Source organism: Chelonia mydas, chromosome 2 (assembly GCF_015237465.2).
Source record: "Chelonia mydas isolate rCheMyd1 chromosome 2, rCheMyd1.pri.v2, whole genome shotgun sequence".
Lineage (NCBI taxonomy): Eukaryota > Metazoa > Chordata > Testudines > Cheloniidae > Chelonia > Chelonia mydas.
In genome coordinates this window covers 219,840,283-219,862,385 of record NC_057850.1, presented here as the reverse complement: position 1 = coordinate 219,862,385, position 22,103 = coordinate 219,840,283, and the positions used below count along the sequence as shown (strand labels likewise).

Here is a 22,103-nt window from a genome sequence, read left to right as displayed (position 1 = left end):
AAGGAATGTCGTTACTTGCAATATTTACCAGTTCAAAAAAAAGGAAAAGTAATAGGCAGAGTGTATCAAATTATTCATGGCAAATAAATCATTCTGTGAATGTAGCCCTTTTTATCTGTTTAGTGGACTGTTTACAAACTGATTCTGATTTTTAAACTTCTGCAACATAGTTTGAGTGAAAAATTTTCATCCTGTGTATTATGGATAAGTTGTACTTTCTGGGTCAGATTCCGCTACACTTCTTCCTGTGGAGTAGTACTTTACCCTGACTACTCCAGTTTGGTCAATGGTGCCACACATCTTGAATAAGGGTATCAGAATCCGGCTCTCTGTTTGTAATGTGTGACTACAACTTCTTAAACAGGAGAATAAGAGATGACAAATAGTGAATAATGGGTAGCAATTACTCTTGTTTATGAGTGAATACCTTTTGTTTCCATGCCAGTACAGGTATTCATATGAAAAACAGCCCTTCAGCAAGCATTTGTGTGAACAAAACCTGTTTGTATGAATACTCATGAATATCAAGTTATAAGAGATATGAACATAGCTGAACTGAACAGCCACTTGGAATCTGAATGAATGTTAAACACTGAGGTAGAGCTATGGCCCTTCATAAGGAAAGCTTTGTTAAGGCAGCAGCTGAGAGTTCCCTTTTTCTGGGGTATTTCAGGGAGGGTTTGGGGCAGGAAAAGGAATGGGGTGCATTTCTCTCCAGGGACCGTGGCTGGCAGAGAGAGCCCTTAAGAGCTAACAAAGTAGAGCATTCCTAACTTATTTTGGCACATCTTGGAATCAGCCCACTCTGACCTTGTCTACACTAGAACTTACTTCAGTATAACTTACATTGTTCAGGGGTGTCAATAATCCACACCCCTGCGCAACCTAAGTTATACCTACCTAAGGACCGCTGTAGACAGCACTATACTGGTGGGAGAGCTTCTCCTGCCAACAGAGCTACCGCCTCTTGTGGGAAGTGGAGTAATTAAGCCGATGGGAGAGCTCTCTCCTGTCAGTTTAGAGCATCTTCACCAGATGCACTACAGTGGCACATCTGCATGGGTGCAGCTGTAGCACTTTTAGTCTAGAGGTAGCCTCAGATTGTGGTATTCAACCAAATCTAGTAACTGGGAACTATTCAGCGGGTCTCTGATTGAGGGAAGTAAACATATCTTGAATAATTAGAATGTTAGTTTACGTCCAATTCTACACAGCTATTGGTAACTTGGAAGTTGATACTGAAGAAAAGGCATGATACTCATGTCACTGTGGAGGATAGCTAGTGTGATCAAAAGCTACAGAGGACTTTCACAGTACATCTCTTGTAAGTTGCAGTTTTGAGCCGTGTTGGTCCCAGGATATTGGAGAGACAAGGTGGTTGAGGTTTCAGACTAGCAGCCATGTTAGTCTGTATCCGCAAAAAGAAAAGGAGTACATGTGGCACCTTAGAGGCTAATAAATTTATTTGAGCGTAAGCTTTCATGAGCTACGGCTCACTTCATCGGATGCATGCATCTCACGATGCTGTAGCTCACAAAAGCTTATGCTCTAATAAATTTTTTAGTCTCTAAGGTGCCACAAATCCTCCTTTTCTTTTTGAAGGTGGTTGAGGGAATATCCTTTGTTGAGCCAACTTCTGTTGGTGAAAGGTATTGTGCAGTTTTCCTTTGAGGTTGAGGACTGAGAGATCAGATATGAAGTGATCATCTTGTGACCTGGGTGATATGGTGTTTTTGTCTCTTACCATTTTTCTGAGAGTTAATTTGAGACTGTAGTGATTATCTGGTTTCACCCACATAGTTGTTGTTGGGGCATTTAGTGCACTGTGTGGGGTACACCACAGGTTGTGATAGGCATGTGTAGGACCAATGGATCTTGAAAAGTGTGTTGTGAGGGATATTGATCACTGTAGCAGTGGATATATGTCTGCAGGTTTTGCATCTATTATTCTGGCAGGGTCTGATGCTGCTTTGAGTTGGTGTAGTCTAGTCTGTGGGAAGCTTGCTTCTGATGATGAGCTTGATGAGATTGGACTTTTTGGTTTTTTTGAACGTCAGAAGAAGGGGTTCAGGAAAGATTGAGTATGGGTTTTAATTGTTTAATGATACCCCATTAAGTTCCAGTGTGGGGTAATAGGTGACAACTAGGGGTCTGCAGTCGGAAGGTTTTTTTCCCCTATATTGAAGCAGGTTTTCTCAGGGTATTTGGGTGACCCATTCTATGATGCAGTCACTTCTCTGGTGGATTGTCTTTGTTTGGAACAGGTGTACTTATGGCACCTTAGAGACTAACAAATTTATTAGAGCATAAGCTTTCGTGGGCCACAGCCCACTTCATCGGATGCATAGAATGGAACATATAGTAAGATATATATATATATATATATATATATACACACACACACACACACACATACATACACACACATACAGATAAGTTGGAAGTTACCATACAAGCTGCGAGAGGCTAATTAGTTAAGATGAGCTATTATCAGCAGGAGAAAAAAAACTTTTTAGTGATAATCAAGATGGCCCATTTAGACAATTGACAAGAAGATGTGAGGATAGTTAACTTAAAGAAATATATTCAATATGTGTAATGACCCAGCCACTCCCAGTCTCTATTCAAACCCAAGTTTCAGGATAGGTTGTATATATGCATCATCAAAGATTTACAACCTGTCCTGAAAAATGATCCCTCACTCTCACAGATCTTGGGAGACAGACCAGTCCTCGCTTACAGACAGCCCCCCAACCTGAAGCAAATACTCACCAGCGACCACACACCACACAACAAAACCACTAACCCAGGAACCTATCCTTGCAACAAAACCTGATGCCAACTCTGTCCACATATTTATTCAAGTGATACCATCGTAAGAGCTCATCACAATAGCAACGCCATCAGGGGCTCATTCACCTGCACATCTACCAATGTGATACATGCCATCATGTGCCAGCAATGCCCCTCTGCCATGTACATTGGCCAAAACGGACAGTCTCTATGCAAAAGAATAAATGGACACAAATCTGACATCAGGAATCATAACATTCAAAAACCAGTAGGAGAACACTTCAACCTCTCTGGCCACTCAGTAAAAGATTTAAGGGTGGCAATTTTGCAACAGAAAAGCTTCAAAAACAGACTCCAACGAGAAACTGCTGAGCTTGAATTAATATGCAAACTAGATACCATTAACTTGTGTTTGAATAGAGACTGGGAGTGGCTGGGTCATTACATATATTGAATATATTTCCTTAAGTATCCTCACACCTTCTTGTCAACTGTCTAAATGGGCCATCCTGATTATCACTAAAGTTTTTTTCTCCTGCTGATAATAGCTCATCTTAACTAATTAGCCTCTCACAGATTGTATGGTAACTTCCAACTTATCTGTATGTATATATCTCTTACTATATGTTCCATTCTATGCATCCGATGAAGTGGGCTGTGACCCACGAAAACTTATGCTCTAATAAATTTGTTAGTCTTTTTGCGGATACAGACTAACACGGCTGCTACTCTGAAACCTGTCTTTGTTTGGTGAAGGCGGTTTTAAGTGTGTTTTAGGTGTGTATCCCAGACTTTCTCCTTGGAGCATATTCTGTGGTATCTGAGGGTCTGACTGTAGATAACAGATTTTTTGGTGTATTTCGGGTGATTACTGCATCTGTAGAGGTAAGTGTGGTACTCCATGGGTTTCTTATTTATTGTTGTCTGTAGGGTTCCATTGTTGAAGCTGATGGTCGTGTCCTGCGAGTTGATGCTGGTGTGGGATTGTTCTAGAGAGAGTTGGATGGGTGGTGGTTGTTGAAATTGTGGTTGAAGTCTATGAAGGAGGTTAGGTCATCTGTCCAGAGGACGAAAATATCATTGATGTATCTCAAGTATATCATTTGTTTTGTGGTGCATTTGTCCAGAAATTCTTACTCCACGGTGGCCAATGAAGAGATTAGCCATCCTAGTACCTATGGCTGTTCCCATGGTTTGGGCAAAGTGTTTGTTGTTGAATGTAAAATTGTTGTGGGTGTTGAGGATGAAATTTAGCCATGTATTTGGAGTGGATATCTGAGTGTTGTCTGTTGTCTTGTATATATCTGAGGAAGGCAGAGATGCCATCATTGTGAGGGAGAATGGTGTATACTGTAGTGAACATCTTTTTGTTTGTCTTTCTGCTGTAAAATCTAAAGAAATAATATTTTTGTGTTACATAAGCTGAATTAGTTTTGAGCAAAAATATACACATCACTCTTACAGAATCTGCATGAAGCTTTTTCATTTTTAGAACGGCAAGGAAAATATAAGTTAATGGGTCATGGGTATGGAGACCACTATGGATACCAACTCTTTCACAGACTTTTCAACCAGCTCTATTTCATAGCCCACCTTCTGTACTCAAAATATTGCAAAACATTAAGATATAACATTAGTTGTGTGGTAACTGTGCAAGGCAACAATACTACTCTGTTCATGCCAATAAACACACACAGCCCTATAGGTTAGGACCTGATGTGGGGAGAGAATACTGCCCCGGACAATGGTTATGTAATAACTTTTAGATGGTCAGCTATCAGAAATGAGGGAATACCCCTTCTCATGTGACATTAAAGTACAGCACCTATCTTTTTACTGCACTGGATATGTGTTCTCTTTATGACTTCACAGGTTTATGTGGTATGTGATCTAAAGTGATCACTCTCCTTACAATGTGTATGATAATCAAGGTGGGCCATTTCTAGCATGTGCCAGCAATGCCCCTCTGCCATGTACATTGGTCAAACTGGACAGTCTCTACGTAAAAGAATAAATGGACACAAATCAGATGTCAAGAATTATAACATTCATAAACCAGTCGGAGAACACTTCAATCTCTCTGGTCACGCGATTACAGACATGAAAGTTGCGATATTACAACAGAAAAACTTCAAATCCAGACTCCAGCGAGAGACTGTTGAATTGGAATTCATTTGCAAATTGGATACAATTAACTTAGGTTTGAATAGAGACTGGGAGTGGCTAAGTCATTATGCAAGGTAACCTATTTCCCCTTGTTTTTTCCTACCCCCCCCCCAGACGTTCTTGTTAAACCCCGGATTGTGCTGGAAATGGCCCACCTTGATTATCATACACATTGTAAGGAGAGTGATCACTTTAGATAAGCTATTACCAACAGGAGAGTGGGTTTGTGGGGGGGGTGGGGAGAAAACCTGGATTTGTGCTGGAAATGGCCCAACTTGATTATCATACACATTGTAAGGAGAGTGATCACTTTAGATAAGCTATTACCAGCAGGAGAGTGGGGTGGGGGGAGAGAAAACCTTTTGTAGTGGTAAACACCCATTTTTTCATGGTTTGTATGTATAAAAAGATCTTCTGTACTTTCCACAGTATGCATCCGATGAAGTGAGCTGTAGCTCACGAAAGCTTATGCTCAAATAAATTGGTTAGTCTCTAAGGTGCCACAAGTACTCCTTTTCTTTTTGCGAATACAGACTAACACGGCTGTTACTCTGAAACCTTTGTACAATAGCCCAACTTATAAGACATAACTACTTCTGCTTCAAACACTTCACATGAAGCAGAATTGCGATGCTAGGTCTGAGGTCAAAATGAAATGTTCCTCAAAAATCCACAAGATAACCTTTTCAATGCATTTTCCCATTCAATAGAAATTTTCTTCAAGTATGACATCACTTTAGATCAGTGTCTGAGGGATGTTGTATTTACCCAGCTTTGTAATGCAGTATCATTGAGGAGAAAGATTAACAAATTATTAGGCAAACTGCAGTCATAAATGGTTAAAGAATGAAGATGACAAAACCGAACTCAGTGGAAGGACAGGCGATCTTAGAGATTTCTCTGCTTTTGAGTACTTTACTTTGCCATCGTAACATCCTTCTAACATAGACTTTTGTGTTTAAAATATACTGTTAGCCCTTTTGACTTGGGCAGCTAGCTGGTTTTCAAGGTCTAAAAGGTTGTTCTCAGTAAGAGGAGAAATTGATGATGGAGTCAGGTTGTTGTTTTTTTGGATGCAGTCCTATTTATTTACAAAATGTGCATAAAGTTGTATTTCCCTGAACACAGCAGGAATAAACAACAGGAAAGAGTTTATTTGCTCATAGCTCTTAGCCCAAAAGTTTTATTAGCTTTTTCTCAGGGTCACACCACCAGTGCTTCTGCGTCTGTGTCTGGTGCTGTGTGTTTCTCACTGCATCTTCACACACACACACAGAGCCCCAGAAAACAATACCTAGTGAACACCATCCACCCACACAGCTCATTTTCTGACCAGCTCCGCATGCCCTGTGTTTTGGGTGGTGATTCCTATAGTTTCAGTTTTCCATAAAGAAGCTTGTTTCCTACTTTTATCCTGAACAAAGGGTTGCAGAGATGCCCACCAGTTTCTGAGGTTTAACCCAGCATAACAGTATATACAATATGTACAGAAATCAAATCATTCACTACTGAAATGTAGCCATTCTGAAGAGGCACATGAAAATGTTTGACACTCTACTGCAGCACGTCCTAACAATTTTGGAAGTAAAAAATAAGATATTGAATCCTATCACATTTAGGCCCTGATACTGCAATGAGCTCTGTGCAGTCAGATTCCCCTTGCAAGATCAGGGCCTTAAACTGTAGGAGTTAAGTTAAATCGAAACACTGACTCATACTGGAATTCAGCTAAGATGCCTTGGCTCAGTCTTCCAGTGCAATGGGATCCTTAAAGGCCACAGTTCCACAAGACATCTGTTAATATCTCATCTGAAAGAGAGAGACATTATGGTAACTATCATTTATTAGAAAAGAATTGCAAAAAGAGATTTTGCAGTTACATTTGAAACAAGAAAAAATAGCAGAGATCTTTTCAGTATGCCAGTCTAAAATGATTTGCCATGCATTAAGAGTGACCATTATGTTATTTTCATAATGAGATGGCTAATGGGACTACAATATGAGCAGGCTTTGGACTGTATCTATGATAGAATCACAGAATATTAGGGTTGGAAGAGAGTTCAGGAGGTCATCTAGTCCAATCCCCAGCTCAAAGCAGGACCAACACCAACTAAATCATCCCAGCCAGGGCTTCATCAAGGTGGGCCTTAAAAACCTCTAAGGATGGAGATTCCACCACCTCCTTAGGTAAACCATTCCAGTGCTTCACCACCCTCCTAGTGAAATAGTGTTTCCTAATATCCAACCTAGACCTCCTCCACTGCAACTTGAGACCACTGCTCCTTGTTCTGTCATCTGCCACCACTGAGAACAGCCGAGCTCCATCCTCTTTGGAACCCACCTTCAGGTAGTTGCTATCAAATCCCCCCTCACTCTTCTCTTCTACAGACTAAATAACCCCAGTTCCCTCAGTCTCTCCTCGTAAGTCATGTGCCCCAGCCTCCTAATCATTTTCGTTGCCCTTTGCTGGACTCTCTCCAATTTGTCCACATCCCTTCTGTAGTGGGGGGACCAAAACTGGACACTCCAGGTGTGGCCTCACCAGTGCTGAATAGAGGGGAATAATCACTTCCCTCGACCTGCTGGCAATGCTCCTACTAATACAGCCCAATATGCCGTTAGCCTTCTTGGCAATGAGGGCACACTGCTGACTCATATCCAGCTTCTCGTCCACTGTAATCCCCAGGTCCTTTTCTGCAGAACTGCTGCTTAGCCAGTCGGTCCCCAGCCTGTAGCTGTGCATAGGATTCTTCCGTCCTAAGTGCAGGACTCTGCACTTGTCCTTGTTGAACCTCATCAGATTTCTTTCAGCCCAATCCCACAATTTGTCTAGGTCACTCTGGACCCTATCCCTACCCTCCAGTGTATCTACCTCTCCCTCCAGCTTAGTGTCATCTGCAAACTTGCTGAGGGTGCAATTCATCCCATCATTCAGATCATTAATAAAGACGTTGAACAAAACCAGCCCCAGGACCGACCCCTGGGGCACTCCGCTTGATACTGGCTGCCAACTAGACATCGATCCATTGATCATTACCAGTTGAGCCTGACAATCTAGGCAGCTTTCTATCCACCTTATAGCCCACCAGGTAGTAAGACAGTGCCAGTATATTTTGAGTATAATACACCTTTAAACATTTCTAATTCTAAACAAATTAGAACAAATGGGAATGTAGGGCCATGACTGGCATATCTAGTTTTGTACAGCAGTCTGCTGGGTATGTGTGTCCTCATTCTAAGGTAAGAGTCTATGTCCCTCTGAAAAAAGGATACATGGGATTTCTGAATAAGGATTCTCCCTAGCTTTGGACAATCCAATCATGGGCACTCTACACTTAGCTGAATCATGCCCCTGAATTGTAATGGCAGCTTCAGGTGCCCATAAATCCCATGGAAAAAGTGTGGGCACAACACCATTTTAATATATGAAATGAGCATAGATAATTGGCTAAAAAACTATGCATTCATTTGATATATTAAGTATTAAATACTTTCTCGATTTAAATAGCTGATGTCAGAGCTTCATCTGGGGCACAAGGGAAAAAATGATCTCTTGCTAAATTATCTAACCAAAGTAATAAAAAGGATCCTTCTTTCCTAATGTAAAGTTATACTGTATCATGACTCATTCAACATTAACACAAATCATGCATTGGATAAAAGATAGAGAAAGCTCATGCTGGGCTCTAATGGAGGGGGAGTAGTACTTAAAACCAATTCCCTTAATTTGTCCCTCTATTTGATGCATTAAAGTAATTCATATACTAGTCCAAACATGATACATCATGTTGGCTACAGAAGTGTGGATTTTTATTAGTGAGAAATCTGAGGTCTAATGCTCCTTTCACCCACAGCTCTAGTGTGCTACAACACAGCTTTTAAAATGTTATATATCTGTCTAACTAGATACAAAACTTTTTAGAAACTTGTCTGTTGCATCCTGATAGCTTTAAACTTAGTAGCCTTTCAAACAAATACAACTTAGATAAATAAGCACAATAGAAGTATCTTATTACTATGATTATTTCTTTTGTGGTAGCACCTTGGGGGCCCTCTGTTTGGACTGGAGTCCTTTTGTCTATGCACCATATAAATAAATAACACAAAACCTGTCTTTCCTCAAACAGCTTACAATTTCTAAATGATTTAGAGAAAGGTGAAGAGTGGATGGAATGGGAGGACAATGCTATAATAAGTCAGGGGTGCATGTGTAAATTAGTCAAAAGGGTGATTTCAATAGTCACAAGTTGACTCTGAGATGGAGACCAAAGAATAGGATTTTGCTGGAATAATATCCTACAAGAACCACGAGGAAAGCAATAAAATCCAAGGCAATAGATTTATTTTTACTGAGTTGAATAATGTTTTTATTCAGCCTCTCTTGGCTGCACAGAAACAAAAGTCAGAGATCACAACCAAGGGACTCTACAAGTATGGGCCTGTTGCTGCTCCTATTGACGTCAATAGCAAAACTGCCTTGATTCAATGGGAAGAGGATCAGGCCCTTGCATATTGGAAATTGTGGCTTTATTTGCAGTGTGAAGCACTAATAAGAATCAGATCAATACCTAGATCCTCTTATTAATCTAGAGCCAAATTAACTGCTGACATAAGCATGTGCAATTTGGTTGTCTGGAACAGAGTTTAAGCACTATGCCACTGATCACATACCTTTTCCTGTTCTCAGATACTTGAAGTAGATGCTTTTATAAATCTTCTGTACACAGCACCTGTGGGAAATTGGCAGTGCCTGTTATTACTACTTCATAAGTTATGTCACTGGCATATCTTTGTATGATGGGTACAAAAAAGATTTGCATTAACTAAACAGTTGCAACAGAGTGTATCTGCCTCTGACCCAGATCTTTGGCTGTGGCTGAGAAAGACACAGCACAACTTAGCCTGCAGGGTTCATCCCAAGGTTGCTGTAAGACACCTGAGCTTGCGCCAGCTGTGCTCCAGGATGGCTCCTGGTGTAAGATAGAGAACCTCAAGGCTGCTCTAAATTATGCAGGTTGCCAGCTCTTGTGCGCTTGGATGCAGGGAAGCACTAGACATGCCCCTTTTGCCCAGCCTTGACTTCTTTTATAGTCAATACAGAGATTTGTTGATGAGACTACATATGATAATTCTGTTGGGCCTTAATCCACCAAAGCACTCACACAGGTGCTTAACTTAAAGCTTGTGTGAAGTCCTGCTGTCTCCAATAGATTATTCATGTGCTTATATTGAACACATGCTTTAGTGCTTTACTAGAGTGAGGCCTTACTATGCAAATTAAGTGTGTTTTTATCAAATGTGAAATCCAAAATTAATGGAAACAAAAACATTCTCTTACACATCTTTTACACTGTTTGTAGGAATAATGGGCCAAATTTTGGTGTTGGTCACCTGAGCTGACTTTAATAGCATTGCACCACAGCAACCAAGATCTGAATTTGGCCATTCAGATTTTAGCCCTCTGTCCTGAAAAATGTAACGTAACAGATGACTTTCTCACAGACTCACATTCACTGTATCTGAACAAAAAACTGCAAACGTCCACGGTCTGCCCTCTGCTATGTGTAAATTGAAAAGATTAATAAGTTACCATTGACAGAAGCGAACTGGAAGATGCTGATTCCATTCTAGCATCTTGCTCTAGGAGTTAACCATATTCTTCCTTTCTAACTGAAGGGCAGCAAATTGTGCGGCAGAAAATTCAGACTTTTTACAAGAGGTATCTTTGTAAACAACAGGATTACACATTGTACAATCTATGCAGGAGGACCTTGTGGCCTGTGCCACAGATTCTATTACCCTCTTGAACCAGGTCAGATACTGAGGGGGTCAATGGGCCCTTCAGCCTTCTGAGGCAGAATAACTTATTGCTGTGCCGTGTGCTCTGTGTGGGGTCTTTCAGATGAGACTAAACAGGAAGAGCCCTTGTTTGTAAACATTTTGCTTGTTGGGGACATTCTGTGGGTGGGATGGGGCAAAAAAGTGAGGGGACACGGTGGAACAAAGTTCTCCTAAGCCTGATCTTCCACTAGAATAAAGGACCTTAAAGAGTAGTGTTAGTTTCTCCCTTGTAGTTCTAACCTGCACTGGGGCTGGTCAGCATGGGATTAGGAAGCCACAACTAGTTCCCTGATGGTTCTTCCTCCTTCCCCCCATACTCATGGCTGGAGAAAACAATCTGCAGGAGCTAATTCAGATAAGAGTTAACTCAATTCACATACGAATGTATCCGATCACACCACTACAATCACATCCTGGGCACAAACTTAACTTTAGTAGGACCCAGTGGTAGGTTTCACATCTATCTGGTGCATCTGTAACATGTCTATCTGCAAGATAATGCTGATGACAGTAACTTCTGAAAGAAACATGGAAAAGTAGATTTTACAGAAACTCAAGAAGATTACTGCTTTATAAAGGAGTGTTCTTTTCATGAGCACTCTAGAAGGAAATGATAGTTTTCAAGAGTCAGATAACATCCGAAATTTCCACGGTGTATTGTCAATAACTGTGATAGTACAAGAGGAAAAAAGTTTTATTTTTAATGTCTTCTATGTACAAATTACTACTCAAGCATTTATATTCCCACTTAAACTGTATGACTAATATTATTGTGTAGTGATAAACATTAACATCCATGCCACTGCAAATTTATTGAAAACTCCTTTTCTAATCCCCAGTGTGCTGAACTGCTTGTATTACGGACAGGTCTTTTCAGAAATGGGGTTTGAGTGGTTATAGCGATATCACTTTCCTACATTTATCTGTGGCCTGTTTGGTTAGCATGCTCTGCATTATTAAAAAATCTGACATAGTTCCAGAGCTAAGGAATTGTACACATTCAGATCCTATTAGCATGGCTATGTTAAACCACAATAGTTGTTTCCCATTTTGCTTTAATGGAATGTTGTGTTTTATTAATTACAGTGAGATCATTAGTATTTTTTGTGTCAAGCCAGTTTGTTTGTATAAAACATTTTCAGCAATTTGTTCATGAAGCTGAACTTGGGAATGTTGTTCTGCATTCTGCATGTTTGACACGAGCTGAGCTGTAAAAGCATAAATGTTTGATATTGCTCTGCTGGGAAATATGTTTCTACTTAGCTGTTTTTTTGGAGTATGAGTCGGAGAAGCATTCCGTGTTAAGTTAGTTTTTTTGTCACAAAAACCAAATATGAGTTTGCATTACCATTATGTTAACAGCATGGTTAAAACTATTAAGTCCCCCCCACTTTTCTGTAACTTCCCTCCCGCATCCCTTTTGAAGACAGAGGTACTAGTAATCATTACACTTAGAGATTCTGCAACTAGAACACATTTACTTTGTATTTACCCGTGTTGTTGATGTCTTGTCCTCTAGAAACAGTTTGTAGGGGGATTAAATGTTCATACAAGGTATTTGGCAGCCCTGCAAACTAAAGCTCTTCTGTCTTTCACATAAGGGGCTAGTGGATGCACATAGATACATAACTTACATTACATAATTAATTACAATCCTAAAGTAATTTTGTACAAAATTCTTGTTGTTACTTTGGTCTTAATCATTATTAGGTGTCAATGGAAAGACAAAGAGTACCATCTAGTAGCTGAATTTTTAGAGAACACCACTGTGGCAGACCTGGTTGAACACAATGCTTAGTGGCACGTTCCATGCTATAAGAAGTGCACCTGTACACTGAATTTGGCAAGTTTGGCGAGAAAAATACACTGAGCTTCAGGAACAGTTGATGTAATCAGGACAAGTTCCAGCTGTGAGTGATACTTGCCTTATATTAGGTCCCATGGCATGCATTTCAAGAATACCTGCTTCTTCTGCAGTATGCTGGAAGCCCGAAGGCATCCATTAAGCACAATTTCAACACATATGAGACAGGTGGGAAACTGTATGAAGCAGTCACTCTTAGCAAGAACGTTGTGTGGAAAGTAAAGTTAAGTGGATGCATTGCCCCAAAAGATGCCCACACTTAAAATATTGCATATCACATCGGGGGTAACACATTGCATTCTTGTGTGACTCAGCTGGAGTTCATAAATTGCCTCGCAGCGGCTCTAATGGCTGGGACAGTGGTGGCTATGGCTAATGCAGAGGCTAAGTACAGAGAAATATGTGCTTTGGACAGGTTTGAAGAGGAACAAATGCTTAGCAGAAAGACTGTTAAAGCACTTATTGAAGATGAACTGTGGGATATGAATGTAGTTTTTAGCAATCCTATCCACAAAAATGAATCACAGCACATACCCTTGAAAGCTGCAAAAGTGGAAGAAACCGCTGATGTGAGGACTCTGTTTGCAGCTGTTAAACTTTGTTGTCCTGCAGTACATGGTTTCAGGGATCAATGCCAATGCCAAACTTGAAAAAAACAATACTGCAAACCTCTATTACTTCTTTACCTGGTGCACTGGTGGTTGCAGTGACTTCCAGTACCAGCAAGTCTGACAGTAAGCTAGTGGAACACAAGGCTGCCATTTTCTCACAAAGCCTCATGTACAGGTGCTTGAGTGAAATGCAGGTTTGCCACACATACATGACAACTTTGTGGAACATGCATAATCTACCTTGCTGGAAGAGTTTTGTCATCACACGGCATAACGAAGCTGGTGCCTTGCTCTGTTCAGTGGAGTTTCTTCGTAGTTCCCATGAGAAGGTTGACACTAAAATTATCTTGCATGCCATTAGTGCCACAGAGAAAAGAACTACTAAACTCCGGATTTTTGCACATGACACAGATGTTGTAGAGCTCTCTGTGACATGGTAGGTAAGAGTTCCACAAGATTCTGTTTTTGTGCCTGCTGCTGGGGGACATTAAAAGACGTGTCACTGCTGGGAGGTAACACTACTGGAAGGCAGGCTGGAAAGACCAAATTATCTTACTGGAGGGCCTTTGATTCAGCCTCCAAAGACTCTCTCCTCACTCTGAAGGTGCTCAGAGTGGCTGAGACAGACACTGATGAGGCCATAAACGCACTGAAGGCATTCGTACACTGAGTTTACTATTTGAAGACCAACATTACAACACTTGCAGAGCTACTTTGGTGGACATTTTCCAACAAGCAGAAAAATGGGGAAAAATTTCCACTGACAAGGGGCACATTTATACCTGCTATCAAAAGGGCAAATTATCAAGCTATTGTATGGCTCTGGGAGGATTGAGCACATCCAAAACTATCCTCCTCTATCAGGCATAGCTGAGTCTTGGAGGATCTCCTGATCACATCAGGTACGCATGAATTACCATGAGCTTTCAAATCAATCCTTCAGCTAAACAAATGCTTATTTGCATAGACCAGATGCTCACTACCATGCAAATGTTTGGCCAGAAGCCTGCCTTGTATGGAGATGTATGAGTGCAGCATGGATGGGGATCAGGGTGATAACGTGTCTAGCAGTGGTGCCCTAGATGGAGATGACACTATTGATTAGCTTGATGGATAAATGTTTTCAATTTTGCATGTCAAGGCTCACTTCCCTGGGATTAACAAAAGTCAGTGCATCCCTTTGTTAAAGTATAATTAAAAGTTGCCACATCACAAAGGGTGACATTGAAATTATGTTTCCATAGATTTTTATTAATCAAATGACACCTCTCTTACCTATCATTAACTTGCTCATGGAATGAGATTTTACTGCATTATGCTCTAAGACCAATGCAGCAGCTACTCCTTGCTAGCCTCTGGCCTCCTGCTTGACTCTCTTCTTAAGAGTAGGCAGAAACAATCTCTTCTATCTGAGATACAAATTCAGTTAGTCTTCTCCCTCATGGAGCATATTCTCATCTTCCCACTTTTCCCTTCTTCACACCCTAAGGAGTAGGGAAAGAAGAGATCCACCTTTATCAGATGGAGGTGGGGGGGAAGATCTTCACTGCGGATAACAGAACCTTGAAGAGATCGGATCAGTGGATGTGGCATGGAGGTCTTCTGGAGGTAAGTAGGAATAAGTTGATGGAAACAAAGGAATTGGGGTAACTAGAGATGGGGGAGATCTGCACAAGGGGGAGCAAAAGAGAGATAGTGAGAGAGTAAAAAATGGGAGGCGAGACGGAAAATAATATGAAGAGGGGAATAAAATAGCAAGAGAGAAATGCACTTTTAAGGACAGAATTTATATAAACAATTTTATATTTATGCCACTACATTTTATTGATGCCCTGATAAACAAGGGGGAACAAAGCCCTAAATGGGAAATTCTGGCTCATTTGCAACTTGCAATGTAGCAAGACTTTCTTGGCTCAGTTTAGCCTGGGGAGTGGTTGGGGAGCAGAGGTTTCAAGCTAGCAGTGGCTCCGGAATGGGGATGCAAGCACGAGAGTCTTGTCTGAGCACTGACTGCAAGTCATTTAGTGTACCTTCTGCCAATTTATACATGAAAATAGTTGTATGAAATTACTGCTGGTGTAGCCCATTGTTACAGAATTAAGTTTCAGAATATATGCACAAAATGAATATTACATAGTTCATGCTATGTTCTATGCACAGTATGCAGTACTGAACATTTCATGAGACAGAGAGTGAAATTTTAATGTGCTAACAGAGGTCAGGTTTTCAACATGCTATTGCTAAACTACTATTGCCACAATTATGATAAAGGGGATGTGCCGATACAATTGTTGCTGCACAAACATGTCTTATCATTTGAACTTCTGTATCAAAAAACAAAGGAGTGCATGTAGTACAGATAACGTATGTTAAAAGTGCATGCCCATGCGCTTCTTGCAGGCTTGCCCCTTTAGATTAGAGCTGCAAAATTCAGATCCAGATTCTGAACTCTGAAAAATCTGCCGGTTTGTTTCTGGCTAATATACAAATTGGGACCACCCAGCCTGGTGTAGATTCTGTCCTCTAGCTCTCTCAGAACTCGAGAGCTCATGTCTGGGGTTTTGGTTCAGGTATTTGCTAGGTTAAGATGGCAAGTCTTATCTTTAGTGGAAACCAAAATAAAGCCAGGTTTCAGAGTAACAGCCGTGTTAGTCTGTATTCGCAAAAAGAAAAGGAGGACTTGCATCCGATGAAGTGAGCTGTAGCTCACGAAAGCTCATGCTCAAATAAATTGGTTAGTCTCTAAGGTGCCACAAGTCCTCCTTTTCTTTTTCCAAAATAAAGCCGTTGAATTAAATGGGAGCGACACCTGAGGGAGGAATTTAGATCATTCCGTTTAATAATTCACTTTAGAACTGCCCTAAGCATTTGTCACATTGTTGTGAACTGCTTTCTGTACTGATTTCACATCAAGTTGTATGGACTTATGCTACTACCAACCTCGTAAGGCAAATGCAGAGACAAATACAAAATCTCGAACTAGCAATTTGCGACACTGCCTAATAGTTGTGAAGTCCATCAATGAACGGATTATACTGCTGTATTGGGTCTGGCTCCTGTGGAAGCCAATGGAAAAACTTCTATAGACTTCACTAGCAACAGGATTGGACCCTGAATATTTTTTTCCACCTTTGAGATATACTCTTGATCCTAAAGGGTTTTTTAATCAAATTTAAAATGAAGTGCTGTCAGAATGGATATCTACTTATTACATTTCCTACTGTTAACACAATGTATATGTTGGCTCTGAGGAATTGTTAGAGAAGTACAGACCATATTGATCTTTCTATTTCCTTGTAGCTCAGAAATTAAAGTCCATTAAAACAAAAACAACTTTTGTTAGCGGTTAAAGGTTGTTGGACATAAGAAATATTTGCCTACAGTAGCACTGGCTGTTTTAATAACTGTGTCTAGGGTTGAAGAATAATCAATACTCTGTGAAAACACCAATGTCTCCAACAGCAAATACTAAAGAACATTAATCAATGGAGAATCTACAAAATTATGGCTTGTTTATTTTTTCCCCTCTTTCCAAACAGACACGTTTCATAACTCTATTTTGTCCAGGATCAGGGTTTGGAAAATGTAGCGGTTTACTATCTTGTCATCATCTTTTGGTGTGGTCTTTCTAGGGGTCTCAGCATCTCCTAACTGACCCTCTTCAGTTTGTTTTCAATTAGATCAATTCATGGATCTTCACCTTAAATTGAGTTTATCAGCCCTTCAATTCCAGAGCTTACAGTCTTCTTCTGTCTCCTTATTGTTTTCTCAGAAGCAGCCTGGTGCAGGGCTGTTGCCCCTTGGCTATCTCAGGCCTCCTCTTCCCTCTCTGTTCTCTCACCTTTATAGCCATATTGGGATCCAGGAAGTGCTAAAGGATCCCCCCCAGCCTAAGGGGGGGGGGGTCCACAGGACCTGGAAAACCAAATAATTACGGGGGACAACTAATGAATAACAGGGACAGGAGTGCGGTCAAAGGGTCAAACGAAGGGAACTAGACGGGGACACTGAGCAGAGAACCCCGGACAGCGCCCACCGCTCCTCAAAGTCGTCAAGGGAGTAGGTGGACTCTCACCTTTATAGCTAGGGTGACCAACTAACAAGCATGAAAAATCAGGACAAGGGGGAATATAAGACAAAGCCCCAAATATCAGGACCGTCCCTATAAAATTGGGACATCTGATCACCCTATTTATAGCAGCTTTTGTTTTCTCTATTGGTCACAGCTGTGGGTGCCTGTCTCCATGATTGGCAGTTCTGGCAGCTGTGTGGGAGTGTGATCAGGCTGCTTGCCTGCAACCAGGAGACACCTTCCTCTCCCTTCTGCCTATGCTCAGTATGGGGCTTGTAAACCTCATTACATAGCTGCAGGATTAAACCTACTGATCTAGTCATGGGTAGATAGGAATGAAAGGGGAGGAGGCTCTGTTGTAAGAAGCCAAACTCTCCTTTCCTCCCATCAACCCCAGCTGCAGGAAATTGGAAGGGTTCTTTCTGTGTCTTTTGATGCCTCCATCTAAATCCTCCTAGCTGTCATGCTGGGGTGGTTGTATGATATTTTACCCCACCCTGAATCTGAGGGTAAGGTCTCTATTACTTTGACTCAGGGTCCTAGCTGCTCTAAAAAGGGTCAAGAAAGAGGTTCCATTATTCTGCCCTTTTCAGTGGGTTTTTTTGCTTGGGTCTTCTTCCATGTATATTTCCTACTATTAATCTGATTCATGATAAGTTTACATGAAGTACTATCTTTTCTTACAATCAGTTGCAGCAATATCAATGGGATCACTTGTGGATCAATTTACTGTTCGGCATGAATTAGAATATTGCAAGTTAGCCCTGTAATACTGTGATTTCGGCTGATAGGAGCACCTATGAATGTCTCCTGAGTCTTCATTATAAGATGCTGTTCTTTCAGTTGCTTATAACTTTGCCTAGCTCTAACCATTGAGGCTGAAATTTTACATGCTGGGTGTCTGCCTCAGGCTGAATTTTTTGGGGAAAAGTTCAGGCAACACTTCTGCAGCTGCAAGTGCTCAGCACTTCTGCATATCAGATCCCAGGGTATCAAGTTGGGTACCCAGAAAATGAGGAAGACACAAACAGTGAGCAATGCTGAACAGTTTGGTTTGAAGTGACTTGCCCAGCATCCCATGGCAACGCTGTGGTGCGGAGGCAGGCCTGGAATCCAGTTCTGTAGGGCAGTATTCAGGTGCCTTAACCTTGAGACTGTCCCTCCTCTTCCTGAAATCCCCTGCTTCATTCACTACTCACCTTCCAACTTCTGCAACAAATGAGGCAGGAGTCCTACAGATAGGTTTCCTTCAATACACAACCCTGATTCATCCCCAAAGCAGGTCCATCCTGTGTACTGAATGAGGAAGAGGTGTGTGTTAGAGGGGGTGGACTAATGTGTGATAATGTAATTAAAGGGTATATCAAAATGCATATATTCAAGGGAGCTGAATTAAGGTTGCATAGGCAACTTTAATTCCGACATTTCCTAACTTTGGAGTGCTTGACTTTGCAACCGTAATGTTCTTTTCACATCATTTTTATCGTGTAATGTAAATCATCATTGATTCCTGCTGCTGTTAGTGACACAAACCTTCTGTTTAAAGCCATATACTATGGCTTGTTTCTAGTATTCAGACTTTTCAAAAATCAATTTGCTGTGCTCATTTCATTTTGTATTTATAATTATTCATTATAAATGTAATATTTAAGTGTAATATTTAATCAAACTACTTTTAACTCACAAAAACACCAGCAGGACTCCCAGCAAGACCTATAGAGGCTTCACAAAGAGCTGTAGTTCATTCAGAAGCAAAAGATGTCCATTTAATAAAAAGTCAAAAACATGCACACTCTGAAATGAACAGTGATGCCTTGAGGGCTGGAAGAGGGCAGAGAGAAACACGTATCAAAAGGAGAAGAGGGAAAATAGGGTAAAAAAGGAGCAGAGAACTGCAAGGAAGTGTGTGTGTGTGCGCTGTGGGGACTGAAAGAATTCATTTCCTACTCACAGACCCCAGTTCAACTAGGTACTTAAGGATGTGGGTAGTCCCATGATTAGGGCCCCACCAAATTCACGGCTCATTTTGGTCAATTTCATGGTCAGAGTATTTTTAAAATGGTAAATTTCATTATTTCAGCTATTTAAATCTGAAATTTCACTGTGTTGTAATTGTAGGGGTTCTAACCCAAAAAGGAGTTATGGGGAGGGATCGCAATATTATTGTAGGGAGGTTGCAATACTGCTACTCTTACGTCTGCGCTGCTGCTGGCGGCTATGCTGCCTTCAGAGCTGGGCAGCTGGAGAGTTGCGACTGCTGGCCAGGAGCCCAGCTCTGAAGGCAGAGCCACTGCCAGCAGCAGCGCAGAAGTAAGGGTAGCATGGTATGGTATGTCGCCCAGCTCTGAAGTCAGCACAGAAGTAAGGGTGACAATACCATGACCCGCTAAAATAATCTTGTGACCCTCCTGCAACTCCGTTTTGGGTCAGGACCCCCCAATTTGAAAAATGCTGTTCTTCCCCATGAAATATGTATACTATGTGGTAAAAGCACACAAAAGACCAGATTTCTTGGGGGGAGACCAGATTTCATGGTCTGTGATGCTTCTTAGCCTCCCATGATCACTCTGCGGCTCTTATTTTTTCTAAAGGTGTAATGACAAATATTAATTTGGAATGTCTTCTCCTGAAGGCAAGTCTATACTAGAGTGCTACGTCGGTGCAGGTGCACTGATGCAGCTGTGCGCTGTAGCGTGTCTGGTGAAGACTCACTATGCCGATGGGAGAGCACTCTCCCATTGGCATAATTAATGCACCTCCACAATAGGCGGAAGCTATGTCTGCAGGAGAGCATCCACCGCTGACTTAGCACTGGTGTGGACAGAGCTTATGTCGATGTCACTTACATTGCTAAGGGGGGTGTCTTTTTCATATCCCAAGCGACTTAAGTTACATCAATTTAAGCAGTAGTGTAGACCAGCCCTAAGAGATTACAGACTGATCTAGCAAGGGGATGGGTTGAAAAGATGGAAGAGGTCTCTTCTATTTCTAACTGCATGATTCTATCCCACTTTTTCAAAATATTCAAATATGAAATCACTCACAGCTGAATTTTAAATAATCGAAACAAGCTATTAGCTACGTTGCCGCATCACATTCATATTTTGTAATGTATTGAATATAAAAAATTGCTAGTTTTTTCACCACCTACTGGTGAAAATAGCAATTCCTGTATTTGTAGCAAACAGAAATCCTGCCTCTTATAAAACAAAAACTGTTAATGAAAAGGGAGTAATTTGTAACTTGCATTATCACACTGAGTTTGGTAATAGATGTAAAATAGTGCCTTATAATCATATATAATCATTTGTATATATATATGTATATATATATATACAAATATAATCTGACAGATGATATTTTTTACTTTGTTCCTATCAAATATTAAATGTCATTTTCATGCTTCAGTTAACTTCCTCCAAATAGCTGGGAGCATGATTCAAATATGCATAGCACAAAGTTTTGTTAAATGAAGCCTACATAATCCTAACTAGAATTTGGAGAAATTAAACCTACTGTTTTTATAGAAAACACATGAAAATTAATTATTCAATATTTACCTGTTTCTATCACTTCTCCATTTGTAAAAGGTAAGCTAAGTCACTCTTAAACAGTGCTGCAAAATTAAAGTAAAATTGTCCATACTATGAGATATTTTGATATGCTTCTGTCATGTCACCTTTGTCTCCATCCTATTTATTCTGTCATCGCTGAAAACTCAAACAGGGATCTGAAAGTCAAGCAATCATTCTTTTTATTACTCCAAGGAGCTCACATTCTAAAGACAAACAGGCAGAGTCAGGAAAAGGAGAACAAGATGAGTTAATCTTATTAAATTGCACAAATTGCATCTATATAATGTGAAGACTAATGTGATATTTCAACATTCTGTGATAGAACCGTATTAGTCATTACTATTACTCATCTTTTGAAGGACAGTTTGGAAATATCAGGAGAACCTGCAACAGAAGAAGCTATTCTTAGACTAAAGCCTCCATGAACATGAAGACCTGGAGAAGCAAATTTACAGCTTGAGTGGTGGGATATGGAGTAAATGAAACGTGTAAGCAGAAGTAAGTTTTTGTCGCTTGTTTGAGTCTTCCTTTTACACTGCTCTATATGAGCTTAAGAAAGGAAGAAGTCTTGATGTATGTTCTAGCTTTCATATAGTCATTAAAACTTGTTTTGAGCAGTGTTTTATTTTAATGTGTGATCTGGTCAGATGAAAAAGACAACTCATCACTGAAAGCTGGAAACAGGCTGTGCATTAGAGGAAATTCAAGAATGTACAAACATTATAGATAATATTGTGTACTGATATGATTGGGTATTTCAGGCGTGTTTTCTTTCTGTAGCACTTACAGTTGGCTATTATATGCTGTGACAGGGTAAGGCCAGATGGCTATAGGAGAGTAATCTTATTGGGATCCAGGAAGTGGGCGTGCAAAGCCCGCCCACCGCTAACGGATCCCCCCCCAGCCTAAGAAGGGGGTCCACAGGACCTGGAAAACCAAATAATTACGGGGGACAACTAATGAACAACAGGGACAGGAGTGCAGTCAAAGGGTCAAACGAAGGGAACCGGACGGGGACACCGAGCAGAGAACCCCGGACAGCACCCACTGCTATAGGAGAGTAACAGAAGGCAGATATGTTAGCCCCAGGCTAAGTAGATCCCTTTTCCGTGGGTAAGGTAACAGGGAAGTTTTTTTTTTTTTTGAAACAGAAAAGAAGTTTATTTGTAACAGTTACAGAA

The 22,103-nt window shown here is 40.8% G+C and overlaps 1 long non-coding RNA gene across 1 annotated transcript in view; it reads left to right on the top strand.

The window, feature by feature from the left end:
• LOC122464740 overlaps nt 1–21,604 on the top strand; it is a 94,614-nt gene extending 73,010 nt beyond the window's left edge. Inside the window, exons 2-3 of the long non-coding RNA XR_006289053.1 lie at nt 14,765–14,883; nt 21,282–21,604. This is a non-coding gene — a long non-coding RNA (uncharacterized LOC122464740). The remainder of the gene's footprint in view (nt 1–14,764; nt 14,884–21,281) is intronic.
• Nucleotides 21,605–22,103: the final 499 nt, after the last annotated feature.